Source organism: Triticum aestivum, chromosome 1B (assembly GCF_018294505.1).
Source record: "Triticum aestivum cultivar Chinese Spring chromosome 1B, IWGSC CS RefSeq v2.1, whole genome shotgun sequence".
NCBI classification, from domain to species: domain Eukaryota; kingdom Viridiplantae; phylum Streptophyta; class Magnoliopsida; order Poales; family Poaceae; genus Triticum; species Triticum aestivum.
The window spans coordinates 117,041,433-117,048,592 of NC_057795.1; positions in this window are offsets into that span (position 1 = coordinate 117,041,433).

Sequence of the window (7,160 nt, forward strand, 5' to 3'; positions counted from 1 at the left end):
GCGGGGAGCCGGGCCGCGGGGCGGCCGGCGGCGGTGACGCGGAACGGGGCCGCGCGGGCCGCGCGGGCCAACTGCGGGCCGGGAGCTGATTCGCGGGAGCTGATTCGCGGGAGGGCGGCGGCGGACATGTCCGGCCAGGGGCGGACATGTCCGGCGCGGCGCGGAGGACGAAAACTAGGGTTTCGGGGGGTTTGGACCACGAAATTGAGGGGAGGGGCTAGTTTTATAGGTAGAGGGAGCTAGGATAGTCCAAATGAGTAGCGGTTTTCGGCCACGCGATCGTGATCGAACGACCGAGAGCATGGAGGGGGGTTAGATGGGTTTTGGGCCACTTTGGAAGGGGTGTTGGGCTGCAAAGAGAGAGGGGCTTTGCGGTTACCCGGTTAACCGTTGGAGTACCAAACGACCTCCAAATGGCACAAAACTTGACAGGCGGTCTACCGGTGCTATACTAAGGCCGCTTGGCAAGCCTCGGGCCATTCCGAGAAAGTTTAATACCCACTCACGAAGAGAGACAAGGGGACGCCGTGTGTCATAGGAGAGCCGGATTACAAAACGGACAACGGGGAAAAGGCTCGGATGCATGAGACGAACACGTATGCAAAATGAAATGCACATGATGACATGATAAAATGCAACACGCAAGCAAATGACATGGCAATGACAATGAATAACTAGCAGACACCTGGCGCAGCGAATCCGGGGCGTTACAACACTCCTCCACTAACAAGAGATCTCGTCCCGAGATCTTAGGACCGAGACGGAAGAGAAAAAGGGAGGAGGTGAAACAAGAAATCAAAAGAAGAAGCACAGAATCGAGAGCACTCGAGAAGAAGAGAGGAACGACGAGAATGACGAGAATCAAATGCTCACAGAATCAGATAGACTATGAAACCACTCCGGTTAGAACGAGATAAGAAACGAATAGGACTGAAACGATTTTAGGCAGAACTCTCACTGAACATGGAAAGAATAGAACACGAGCTTGAGAAGATGGAATGATACTTGATGAAGACATGACACAAAACCTCCGGAAAGAATTGAAATAATCGAATGAAAAGAATTTAGAAGGAAGGGTTGAACGGAGTTGTTGAGAAAATCAACAACGAAAAGAATAGGCTTGTTGTGGACTTATGCATAGCATCTCAAAATTATGAGGTGATCTCCGACCAAAACGGAAAAGATTGAATAGCTGAGAAGAACGAAGAAATGCAAAACTTGCACTTCGACACGCGAGAAGAAAAGATACTTGAACTCCACCAACAAGAATCTTGATGAACACTTGAAGAATGAATTAAATCATGAAGAACCACCATGAAGAACTCCAGTAACAAAAGGATGATGAGATATAATGAAGGAATAAAGAACAAGATGAGCCTTGCGATGATTTAGATGGAGGTTCCGACGAGATGGTCGAGGAAATTGAACTCCGGAAAAGAAAAGATGAAAACACTTGGAACTAGAATTTATTCATTAAGAACAAACTCCGAAGGAAAAGGATTACTCACTTGGATGAAATAAGAATAAGATTTATTATATGCTTATCCTTCATCAAACTAAATTGATGACAAGCAATGGATTCTGCATACTACTTATTCTTCTTGAAAAGGATTGAGAAATGACATAACACAAACTTGAGAAGGTCTTCATGAACCACCGGTAGGATTGAAAAGAACGAATGAATTAATATGATGCTCAAGGGAAAAATCTTGAACGAACCACCGTTAGAAATGAAAATGAACGAAGAAAAAGAAAGAATCACCGGGAAGAATTAGAAGAACAAATATGCTCGAGGGGATTTAGATGCAAAAGAACGAAGAGATCAAGAGCTGAATAAAGGGCACTTGAACGAAGCACCGGGATAATTGGATAACGGTAGCTGAAATGGTGGCCTCTGGTGAAAAGAAACGGGAAAAGAACTTCTGACATACTCCGGATGGATGAAACGAATTGCACGACTAGAAATAATTTGAGAGGATAACATGAAGCTAGCACCACGAAACTTCGAGAGAACGGTCAAGATTTAGAGGAAAAACTCTTCTTCGATCTTCAAGGCTGAGAAAGACGACGAGAAACACCACCGAAATTATTAAGATACTCTGGGAGAATGGAAAGCAAGGAGGTTGGGCCAACAATTAATAGAATTTGAACGCGATCTTGGAGAAGGCATGTGACTGATGAAATTCATTCTTACGTGACACTTAAAAGAATTGAGAATCACTCCGGGGAAATTAGAAGAGTCAGGTAAGATCCTGGGAAAAGACGTGTGGGTTAGGGCCCACTGAAGAGAAAACACCGTTGGAAAGGATTGTTGAAAAGATAGATGATGCACCGGCACAATTGAAATATGAGAATGCGGTGACAACCTCGAATTAATTGGAACACAGACGAATCTCCTGAGATGTCTTGAGTGCTCTGGAAGGATAAACTGACGAGAGGAGAACGAGCAGGGAAAACACTTGATCCAAGGAAAAGAATCGATCGACAACGAAAAACTAGAATTGATGCCACCGAAAAGAGATGGAGAATGCCGCACAAAACGAGAATACACCGGTTGAAATGATTGAGGGAAGACTGAAGAGGCTTCGCACAAATGAGATAGATGGTCGAGACAAACTCAGGCTCCGGGAAGAAAAAGGGTGGGAGGGCGGGAAAAACAAAGGCAACTTGGAGGGGGAAATCGACGAATATCTTGAAGAGAAGACACCGGTTGAAATCATTGAGGAAAGAAAGCAAAGACTTCGCACGAGTAGGATGGATACTCGATTACGGACTCCGGTTCCGAGAAGAAGAAGGGTGGGTGGGTGAAAAAAACAACAACTGAGGATTGAACTCAAAGATGAAGAGGCTCGAGTCGACTTGAGGAGAAATGCACCGGATGAAAAGAGCTGAGAACCAACGATTGAAAAACCCACTGCGTGATCCTAAGGAAAAATTGAAGGGGAAAAGAAGTAATTCAAAATACCTACGTCAAGATTCCTTACCAGGGCGACAAAGGGACTGAGGAGTAAAAAGAATTCCTACTCTCCGATATAACTAGACTCCGAAAACAGTTTTCTTCTAGACTCAACAACGGCCAAACTAGACGATCAATCAAGGGGGCTCCTAGGGTCGGTCGAGGCTCTGATACCAACTTGTCACGCCCAATATGCGACCCTATCCAAAAGGAACTCGAAGGTCCCACCAAGGATAGACCCGCATATTGAAACGCTTTTGCAAGGTGGATATCATTACATCAACATTACATAATAGATGGGGATACATACATAAGGGATACAATGCCACACAAATACAACATCACAATACATCAGAGCATCCTCCAACTACGGATGAAACACAAACAGAAACTCAAACGACATCCACCCTGCTAGCCCAGGCTGCCGACCTGGAACCTATCCCTGATCGAAGAAGAAGTAGAAGAAGAACTCAACGCAAGCAAGCATCGCTCTCGCGTCATGATCATCGCATAACCTGCACCTGCAACTGTTGTTGTAGTAATCTATGAGCCACGAGGACTCAGCAATCCCATTACCATGGGTATCAAGACTAGCAAAGCTTAAAGGGAAAGGAAGGGGTAAAGTGGTGAGGCTGCAGCGGCGACTAAGCATATATGGTGGCTAACATACGCAAATAAGAGCGAGAAGAGAGCAAAAGGAACGGTCGTGAAACTAGCAATGATCAAGAAGTGATCCTGAACTCCTACTTACGTCAAACATAACCCAAAAACCATGTTCACTTCCCGGACTCCGCCGAGAAGATACCATCATGGCTACACACGCGGTTGATGCGTTTTAATTCGGATATGGTGTCAAGTTATCTACAACCGGACATTAACAAATTCCCATCTGCCTATAACCGCAGGCACGGCTTTCGAAAGATTATACCCTATAGGGGTGTCCCAACTTAGCCCATGACAAGCTCTCGCGATCAACGAAGGAACAGACCTTCTCCCAGGAAGACCCGATCAGACTTGGAATCCCGGTTTACAAGACATTTCGACAATGGTAAAACAAGACCAGCAAGGCCGCCCGATGCGCCGACAAATCCCGATAGGAGCTGCACATATCTCGTTCTCAGGGCACACTGGATGGGTCAGCCTACAAGTAAAACCAGACCTTGAGTTGCCCCGAGGTGGCCCTGCAGTCTACCCGGTTCAGACCAACACTTAGACAAGCACTGGCCCTGGGGGGCTAAAATAAAGATGACCCTCGGGTTGGCCGACCCAAGGGAAAGGGATAGGTGGTGGTGAGGCAAATGGTAAAACCAAGGTTGGGCCTTGCTGGAGGAGTTTTATTCAAAGCAAACTGTCAAGGGGGTCCCATAAATCAACCGACCGCGTAAGGAACGCAAAATCCGGGAACATAACACCGGTATAACGGAAACTAGGGCGGCAAGAGTGTAACAAAACACTAGGCAAGAGGCCAAGCCTTCCACCCTTACCAAGTATATAGATGCATTAATAATATAAGAGATATTGTGATATCACAACCAAAATCCTGTCCACCATGGAGAAATCTTCAACTTCACCTGCAACTAGCAACGCTATAAGAGGAGCTGAGCAAAAGCGGTAACATAGCCAAACAATGGTTTGCATAGGAAAGGTGTCAAAGGTTAGAGGTTCATGGCAATATGGGATGGCTTGATAAACAGGTAATAGGTAGCGCAGCATAGCGATAGACCGAAGCAACTAGCATAGCAATGATAGTAGTGAGATCCAGGGTAGCGGTCATCTTGCCTGAAATCCCGCAAGGAAGAAGAACAAGTCCATGAAGAAGACGAAGCCACGAAGACGAACCAAGCGTAGACGAACGAATCCTCACGATCGCAACGAAACGGGAACTATCGAAAAAAAGCACACAACAAAGTAAACACACCACACATGAACAGGGCATGATGCACAACCAAGCATGATGCATGACAAAGCTACACGAAGCTACTCATGGCAAGAGATGATGCAAACAAGAGCAACACATCGAGGCAAGTTTAAATGAGGCCGGGAACAACATATAACAATTTCGGTAAGTCCTCATATGCAAATTTCGAAATTGGTCCAGATCTGAATAAAACTTATGTTCAAGTTGTTAAACAGCAAGTTAAGATGCACAAAGATGATCTACATGAGATTCTAGTCAAGTTACATATAAAGTTCATTTAGTTCGGAGCTACGGCCTAGAAGATATGAGCAAAACAAGATCAACATGGCATTGATGCAAAATGCACCCAAACATCAAGCAAACACACCAAAACAAGTATGCAACATGATAATATGAGTTGCAATTTTAAGCAAGTTTCATATAGAGCACACTCAAAACGGAGCAACGGTTCAACACATGCACATGAAACAAGTTTAAAGGACAAGCTACCCAAAATAGCAACTAGGCATATTGCAAGCATCAAAACAACAAGCTACAGCACCCCAACATGATAACAAAAGGCATGAACATGATGAACAGGTAAAGCATTACAAAACATGAACACTGAGCTATTTCTAGAAATCACTAGAACATGCTCAAACAAACATGGTAAGATTGCAAGTTATAACAATTTCAGACTTTGCAGAAAATAACATCACGATGCAATGTTCAGAGCTATCAAACAACATGTTACAGGAACTCATCATGGCAAACAAAGGCATGGAATGAATCTACTAATTGCATAGAACAAGAGTCCCTTACTGACCATAAGCCAAAAAGGATCAGAAAATATGATGGCACCCATGTAAACATAGCAAGTTATTATACAGATTCAAACATGGCAGAAACAGAATTATGAAGGCATGTAGATGAGCTTGTGCAACTCACTACAGAGCATAACATGGCATGGCAAGGCAACCAACAGTAAGAAGACATATTTATGAAGCTAAACTTGGCAAGAGCAAGCTCATAGGGTGCATGGAACACTAGGAACAACCATGGTAACAACTGAACATAATGTAAACAGGCTGACAGCAACATTTTCAAGCAACTTTGGAGCAAGATATGAACAAGCTATAGCAAGCTATAATTTTAACCAGGGGCATGGATGGACAGAGGATGACATGTAGATCTAAACATGTTTATAGAACATCTCCAGATTATGCATAGAATGATTAGTAGCAACATGTTTATACAGCATCATGAAATAACAGATTCAGCCTAGCAAAACAGCAACATCATGTACCCTACTTAACAAGCTCGAATCACTCACCACAAGTCATTGAATGACAAGGTAAGCATAGCATCATCAAGAAGACATGTTTATGTAACAAACCAAGGTAAGAACAAGTCCATAGCATGCAAGGATCAACTATAGCAACCTTGGCCAAATTGAATAACAAGTAAACAATCTGCCAGGAAACATTTTGAAGCAAAAGTAGAGCACGTAAATGACATGCTAGACTACTCCATAATTTCAACCAAGGGCATGAATGGATAGACAATGACCTATTGTTCACAACACCCTTACTGAAGTATATCAAAATATGCATGGATCTATCTGTAGCAACATGTTTACATGGCATCAAAATTACAGCAGAACAGGGACTAAAATCAGCAACATCACGATGCCTAGTTTGCATGCTTGTGCTAGTCACCACATTAATCACAAAAATACATCGTAAGCACCTCTGTAAAGAAGACATGGTATAGTTCAAAACACATGTAGACATCAACCTCATAGGATGCACACATCAAACATGGCAAAAATGACAAAAGAGCTCGTTCTGATAACAGACAGCAGAAAACATCATGAAGCACCCTTACAACAATGATTCAGGCATCTAGATGACCTCAAATGAATATCACGCAATGGAATGAAATGATGTACTCGTCGAGTCGAACAATTTGACATATTACACGCGCAAAACGGAGCTACGGATGCAGAGATACGGCAGGTCAAACATGGCATGAAAAATTATTGCAGAATCGGGGACTTAGACGAATTTTGGAGGGGGAAAAATCAACCTCAAACGGATCTCGCCGGAGAGCTCGCCGGAGACGATGGGGACGACGGCAGAGGTCGAGGGAGAGGTCGGGCAGGCCGGGGAAGAACGGATCCGGCCCTCTCTGACCAAATCCGGTCGGAGGAAGCCGCGGCGGCGGGGCGGAAGACCGGGCGACGGAGGGCGGAGCCGGCGGCGGAGCTACGCGGCTCCGGTCGGGGCGGCGCCGGCAGGGCAGGGC